Source organism: Heterodontus francisci, chromosome 13 (assembly GCF_036365525.1).
Source record: "Heterodontus francisci isolate sHetFra1 chromosome 13, sHetFra1.hap1, whole genome shotgun sequence".
NCBI classification, from domain to species: Eukaryota; Metazoa; Chordata; class Chondrichthyes; order Heterodontiformes; family Heterodontidae; genus Heterodontus; species Heterodontus francisci.
In genome coordinates this window covers 20,795,885-20,804,238 of record NC_090383.1, presented here as the reverse complement: position 1 = coordinate 20,804,238, position 8,354 = coordinate 20,795,885, and positions in this window count along the sequence as shown.

Here is an 8,354-nt window from a genome sequence, read left to right as displayed (position 1 = left end):
AATTAAAACAAACACACAGATTAAAATTTTTAAAGTCACAACATTAAATTTTAAAGTTCCCTTTTTTACCTTAGCATCTCACATTCACACACACACACAAAAATGTATATTGGTTAACCAAAAAAATAAAAAGGGGTTTTTGGATCAAAGCTCTGTTACATACAAAAAACACCTGGACAGATCACTTGCCCACTCCTGAAGAAAACAGCAGATGAGATACACTGCACCAAAACTGGCACACAGTCCAACCTCCGAGCACATGCAGACAGGCCACCAAAATCCCCCTAGAACAGTTCTCTTCAGGCAGTGCCGAGAAGCAACTCTAGAAGGTCCTCCTCAGAGACAGGAGATGAGACAAATCGATACAGTGGACTTCACAGGGTCTTTTATGGAATTTCTGGAAAGTGAGCTGGGTTGTAGCCTTTTCTCCTTCCTTGACACTTCAGCTGACTTGACTTTATCTCCTTCCAGAAGGTAAAACACACACACACTGACACACAACCAGAAAATGTGTCAGTTTTCTTCCCTTCCAGGTGCTCTGCTGCTACTGGGCATGTCCAATAAAAGGAGTGCTTGTCACTTCTCTGCCCCTGTTACCAGGGTTTCTGCTCCAAGACTAGCCCGAGCCATGTGACAACCAGCATCATTATTTCCAATTCTGCTCCCCCAATGTCCTCTCGATGGCTCTCTTATTAAAAATACAGTGGTCCAACATTTATTAAACTTAACTATAAATTACTTTAAAAAAATATATTTTTAAACAAAAAAAAATCACTTTCATAACAATATTATTACATAGATTGACATTCTGGGTACTGCCTGTGCGGAGTTTGCAAGTTCTCCCTGTGACCGCATGGGTTTCCGCCGGGTGCTCCGGTTTCCTCCCACAGCCAAAGACTTGCAGGTGATAGGTAAATTGGCCATTGTAAATTGCCCCTAGTGTAGGTAGGTGGTAGGGAATATGGGATTACTGTAGGGTTAGTATAAATGGGTGGTTGTTGGTCGGCACAGACTCGGTGGGCCGAAGGGCCTGTTTCAGGGCTGTAGCTCTAAAAAAAAAATTTAAAAATAACTCTATCAGCATATCATTCTATTCCCTTCTCCTTCATGTTGTCATGGTCCTGTAGTTTTTTTTCGGAATATGCAGTTTGCCTTTAAGGCTTGCAAGGGATCAGTATTGCTTTAAGAGCCAACAAGCCTTAGGAGTTATAGGAAGGTGCGTTTTCATTGCCTTAGAAACAGCCATTTGGAGACTGCGATTCAAACGGTGCATTCTCGATACCATTGAAATAGCCACTGGGAGTGAGCCTGATGTGAAACATTTGTTTCCATTCAGTTTGAACTGGCTTTTGGTGGAGACAGTTTGTCCTAACAGAAGACACAGACAGACAGAAGACACAGACAGCTGTGGCATCAGCACTGAAAAAGAGCTCTCAACCATTTAAACTGAAGGAAATAGGATTTTTGTCTGTTTAATTATTATCTCTCGAAATTCTAAAAAGTCAAACCAAGACAGAGATCTCTGGTAATTTAAATTGAAGAAAGGGAAGTTAGACTGTGACAATCTTTTAGTCCCTCAAAAAACTCTAAAGTCAGATTGATTCTGTTGAAAGTGTTTGCAAGTCGTTAATTGTTGAAATTTGCTGGACTTCGAACAACATTCTGCTGGTGACCTCAAACAACATCCTGTGAGGACTTCGAGCAACATTGGACTGTAAATTTGCAAGGACTCTAATTTTTTCTATTTTAAATGTTGTTTATATCTTCATAGTATTTTACGAATTTAGTCCTTCTAATTAAAGAGTTAACTTGTTGATTTAAAGTCACCTGGTTTGGTTAGCTTCATTCGGGGGTTAATAGATAGTACAATTTGGCTGGGTCTTTCTTTAATTTGGAAGCTTTTAAATGATATGTTAGCCGATCCCGTGGAACGACTGGATTGAATTAACAGTGCGTTGGTCCCACCACAATCAGAATCGTATATTTTGACTGGGGACTTTGACAGGAGCGCTCGTTAGTAACGTATTTATTGGGGGCTCGTCCTGGGATTTGAATAACATATTAATTGGATTTCTGGATTTGAATCATATCTTAATTGGGGGCTCACTCGCAGTTGAATCATACTTAATTCGGTGGCTCGCGTCTGGGATCAGAATCAGATAAATTTGGAGGGCTTACATTTGGAATCATAGAAATTACTTGTCTCTGGGATAACATATTTAAATTGGGATCTTGCGTTTGGCATCAGATTAATTGCTCTCGAGTCTGGGATCTTATCAGTTCGAAACTTGATTGTTGGGATCTAAATCTGACACCAATTACAAAGAAATTAGTCTCTTGTATAATAAGGTACAGTCTATACCATTGTTATGTCATTAATGGTTGTAGCAGAGTTTTTGGGAAAGCAGAATGTTTCCCTGAGTGACTTGATAACTTTAACCAAGAACAAATTAAAAGAATTGGCAGCGAAATTGGGGTTGGAATTGAAATCAGGTGCCAAAAAATCAGAGGTAATTGACATAATAGCTGAACATCTGGAATTGGTAGAAGAAGATGTTGATGATACAGATGAAGGGCAATACGAGGAACAAGAAAGAGAATACGAGAGACATGAAGGTAATGGGTCCGAGAGTGATGCAGTGGTTTTGGCTAGGATTCAGTTAGAAATAAGAAAACTTGAACTTCAGAGAGAGAGTGAAAGAGAAGAGAGGGAATTTAAGTTAAAAGAGATGGAACTAAGACAAAGGGGTAGTCTTAAATCCAGGGGAAATTCGGGTCAGGAGGAATCTGAATTTAGATCAGGACCCAGCGAGAAGTTGTTTAAATTTATACAGTCTCTTCCTAGGTTCGAGGCAAGGGACATAGAGGCATTTTTCATATCTTTTGAAAAAATAGCCAAACAGCTGAAATGGCCGAAAGAAAGCTAGACATTGCTTATTCAGGGCAGGCTGGTAGGCAGAGCTCATGAAGCTTATGCCATGCTTTCTGAAGAGGCTTCTGCAGATTATGAGATGGCAAAAAATGCTATTCCCTCTGTGTATGAGTTAGTCCCTGAAGCTTACCGCCAGAGGTTTAGGAACTTACAGAGATTGGCTGGGCAGACATATTTAGAATCTGAGAGGATGAAGCAAATGAATTTTGACCATTGGATACGGGCATTAAAGATAGAAACCACATATGAAAACTTTTGAGAATTAATTCTCTTAGAAGAGTTTAAAAGCTCCATTCCTTCAGTAGTGAGAACTCATATAGATAACCTGAATGTGTTGAAAGCTAGAGAAGCAGCAGAGATTGCTGATGATTTTGAGCTTGTGAATAAGCCAACTTATTTTGTCCGTCACCTCCATAAACCCGAGAAGGATAGAAAGTGGGAGAGTGAAAGGAAGGCAAGTAGCCAGGGACAAGAAGGAACAGCTGGGAATGCCTCAGGATCACCTCCTCAGATCAGAAAGGAAGTTGCTGAGGGTAGAAGTGAGGTTCGCAAGCCAAAGTGTTATCATTGTCACAAAACGGGTCATCTTCGTTCAGAGTGCTGGAAATTGCGAGATAAACCCATAGGACTTGTTGGGGTATGCAAAGTTAGTGCAGAGGAAAAGACTCTGAGTGAGAGTGTAGCAGACCAGGCGATAGCTTTAACGACAGCTGTGAATGTGAAACCAGATACTAAAACTAAGAGGAGTGCAGAGGTTAAGAATAAAATACCTGAGAGTTATAATGGTTTTTTTGTCAAAGGGGAGAGTAACTCCGTATCCTCTAAGTGAGACAGGAAAACCTATCATTATACTAAGGGATACAGGAGCAACCCAAACACTCTTACTGGGGAAAGATATGAGGTTTCCAGCAGAGAGCACCTTGAACGCTAACGTTTTAGTTAATGGAATTGGCGGGCTGTGTATACCCGTACCTTTGTATAAAGCATGCCTAGAGAGTGACTTAATAACTGAGGTAGTAACTCTAGGTGTTGTCCACAGTTTACCAGTAAAGGGAATTGATCGACTCCAAGGAAATGATTTGGCAGGATCAAAAATGTCAGTTTCTCCTATGGTTAATGAGGAACCATGTGAAATTAAGGAAACAGAGCAATTACAGGAGCAAGTTCAGAGACTATTTCCTGCATGTGTAGTTACCCGAGCAATGTCTAAACAGGATCCATTGTCGGGAGGTAAAAGGAGCACCACAAATAGATAATCAGGCATCCGAAACCTTATTTGGGGATTAGATAATCCAAATGAGATGTTTAACAGATCCCCTATCATTGCAGCACAGCAAGCTGATCCAGAGATCTACCAAATAGCACAGACGGCTCTGTCAGAAGTTGAGGTGAAAGGAGTTCCGGAAGGCTATTATATGGCTTATGGAGTTTTGAGGAGGAAATGGGGACCACCTCATAGACCTGCTGACGAAGACTGAACAGTTGTTGAACAGATAGTGTACCACTTAAATATCAACAAGGATTATTAAGGTTAGCACATGACATTCCTTTTACAGGACATAGGGGAATTTGGAAGACCAAATCACACATAAGCAAACATTATGACTGGTCAGGTCTTACAAAGGATGTGAGACAATTTTGTAGGGCATACCACACCTGTCAAACGGTGGGAAAACCACAACCTACCATAAAACCAGGGGATGAGGTATTATTGTTGTTACCATCACAGGGAGAACTATTAAAAGCATGGTTCAGTAGCCCATATAGAATGATCAAACGAGTGGGTAAGGTAGATTACTTGATTGACACCCCTGATCGCCGGATGAAGAACCGGTTGTGTCACATTAATTTACTCAAACCATATTACCGCAGGGAGGAGGATAAGCCAGTACAGGTATGTCAGGTAATCGGGACAGTGGAGAAGGAAAAGGATAGTGAGGATGAGGCAGAAGTAGGCCTAGGAAATTCTCAGATTGAACCTCCAACTATCCCATTAGCGAATGCAGAATGGCTAGGAAAATTAAACAATAGGCTTTTACACTTAGAGGCAAAACAACGTGAAGTCCTAACCAGGGTTTTCACAACGTTTCAAAAAGTTTGTAGGGATAAGCCAGGATGTACAACCTTAGCCACACATGATGTGGGTATAGGGGAAGCCATTCCTTTAAAACAACATCCTTGTTGCTTAGGTCCAGACAGACAGGCCCAAGTGGAAGCAGAGGTACAATGCATGCTGAAGGGTAGCTTAGATGAACCCAGTCAGGACAGCTGGAATTTGCAGATGGTGGAATGGCTCAAACTTGCATAGACTCTAGAAAAGTCACTGTGGTAAAAATGGCAGACTCCTACCCAAATTCTCATTTAAAGAACTGTATAGACAGAGTGGGCAATACAATGTGTCTTAAAGAGACAGATGTGTTGGAAGGATACTGTCAAATTCCTTTGACACCCCAGGGTAAGAAAAATTAGCTCCTGTTACACCGGACAGGGTTTTCCAGTGTCCAGTGATGCCACATAGGTTAAAGGGTACTCAAGAAACTTCTCAGAGAATAGTGAACACAGTAGTGGTCAGTACTCCTAGCTGTGTAGCTCACCTGGCTGAGGTGATGGACAATAGGGACACATGGAAGGAAAACACAAAACAATTGGAAGACTATGCTTGGAAATTTAAAATGGGTTAATTGGAACAACCTTTTGAAAATTTAAAGCTGAAATGTTTTGGCAGAACTTGTTGCTGTAGTGCAAACATTTTTTTTTAGAAATGTGTATATCTGTAATGCATGAAATAAAATGTGTTCGCGTTTTTTTCAATTTGTATTTATTTTTACCCATTGTAATGAAACGCATTTCAGGAATGGCGTTTCATTCCGCTAGGGGCGGAGGTGTCATGGTCCTGTAGTTTTTTTTTCAGAATATGCAGTTTGCCTTTAAGGCTTGCAAGGGATCAGCATTGCTTTAAGAGCCGACAAGCCTTAAGAGTTATAGGAAGGTGCATTTTCATTGCCTTAGAAACAGCCATTTGGAGACTGCGATTCAAAGGGTACATTCTCGATACCATGGAAACAGCCACTGGGAGTGAACCTGATGTGATACATTTGTTTCCATTCAGTTTGAACTGGCTTTTAATGGAGATAGTTTGTCCTAACAGAACACACAGACAGACAGAAGACACAGACAGCTGTGGTATCAGCACTGAAAAAGAGCTCTCAACCATTTAAACTGAAGGAAATAGGATTTTTGTCTGTTTAATTATTATCTCTCGAAATTCTAAAAAGTCAAGCCAAGACAGAGATCTCTGGTAATTTAAATTGAAGAAAGGGAAGTTAGACTGTGACAATCTTTTAGTCCCTCAAAAAACTCTAAAGTCAGATTGATTCTGTTGAAAGTGTTTGCAAGTCGTTAATTGTTGAAATTTGCTGGACTTCGAACAACATTCTGGTGACCTCAAACAACATCCTGTGAGGACTTCGAGCAACATTGGACTGTAAATTTGCAAGGACTTTAATTTTTTCTATTTTAAATGCTGTTTATATCTTCATAGTGTTTAAGAATTTAGTTCTTCTAATTAAAGAGTTAATTCGTTGATTTAAAGACACCTGGTTTGGTTAGCCTCATTCGGGGGTTGATAGATGGTACAATTTGGCTGGGTCTTTCTTTAATTTGGAAGTTTTTAAATGATATATTAGCTGATCCCGTGGAACGACAGGAAAGAATTAACAGTGCGTTGGTCCCACCACAATCAGAATCGTATTTTCTGATTGAGGGCTTTGACAGGAGCGGTCGGTTGTAACATATGTACATATTTAGCTTCTCCTTAAATGCATTTATGCTCTTCGCATCAACCGCTCTATATGCTAGTTCGTTCCACATTTGCGTCACTCTGAGTAAAGAGGTTTCTTCTGAATTCCTTAGAGTCATAGAGTCAGAGATTCATACAGCACAGAAACAGGCCCTTCGCCCCATCGTGTCTGTGCCGGCCATCAAGCACCTACCTATTCTAATCCCATTTTACAGCACTTGGCCCGTAGCCTTGTATGCTATGGCGCTCCAAGTGCTCATCTAAATACTTCTTCAATGTTGTGAGGGTTCCTGCCTCTACCACCTCTTCAGGTAGTGCGTTCCAGATTCCAACCACCCTCTGGGTGAAAACTTTATTCCTCAAATCCCCTCTAAACCTTCTTCCCCTTACCTTAAATCTATGCCCCCTGGTTATTGACTCCTCCATGAAGGGAAAAAGTTTCTTCCTATCTAACCTATCAATGCCCCTCATCATTTTGTATACCTCAATCATGTCCCCCCTCAGCCTTCTCTGCTCTAAGGAAAACAACCCTAGCCTTTTCAGTCTCTCTTCATAGCTGAAACGCTCCAGCCCAGGCAACATCCTGGTGAATCTCCTCTGCACCCTCTCCAGTGCAATCACATCCTTCCTATAGTATGGTGCCCAGAAGTGTACAGAGTACTCCAGCTCTGGCCTAACTAGCGTTTTATACAGCTCCGTCATAACCTCCCAGCTCTTATATTCTATGCCTTGGCTAATAAAGGCAAGTATCCCATATGTCTTCCTAACCACCTTACCTACCTGTGCTGCTGCCTTCAGTGATCTATGGACAAGTACACCAAGGTCCCACTGACCTTCTGTACTTCCTAAGGTCCGACCATCCATTGTATATTCCCTTGCCTTGTTAGTCCTCCCAAAATGCATCACCTCACACTTCTCAGGATTAAATTCCATTTGCCACTGCTCCGCCCATCTTACCAGCCCATCTATAACGTCCTGTAATCTAAGGCTTTCCTCCTCACTATTTACGACACCACCAATTTTTGTGTCATCTGCGAACTTACTTATCATATCTCCGATATTCACGTCTAAATCATTAATGTACACTACAAACAGCAAGGGTCCCAGCACCAATCCCAGTGGTACACCACTGGTCACAGCCTTCTACTCGCAGAAACAACTCTTGACCATCACCCTCTGCCTCCTGCCAAATTGCCCTGGATCCCATGGGCTCTTACCTTCTTAATCAATCTTCCATGCAGGACCTCATCAAAAGCCTTACTGAAGTCCATGTAGACTACATCGACTGCTTTACCCTCATCTACACATCAAGTCACCTCCTCGAAAAGTTCAATCAAGTTAGTTAGACACGATCTCCCCTTGACAAAGCCATGCTGACTATCCCTGATTAATCTCTGCCTCTCCAAGTGGAGATTAATCCTGTCCCTCAGAATTTTTTCCAATAGTTTCCCAACCACTGATGTTAGACTGACCAACCTGTAATTACCTGGTATATCCCTGCTACCCTTCTTGAATAATGGTACCACATTTGCTGTCCTCCAGTCCTCTGGTACCTCTCCTGTGGCCAGAGAGGATTTGAAAATTTGTGTCAGAGCCCCTGCTATCTCCTCCCTTGCCTCACAT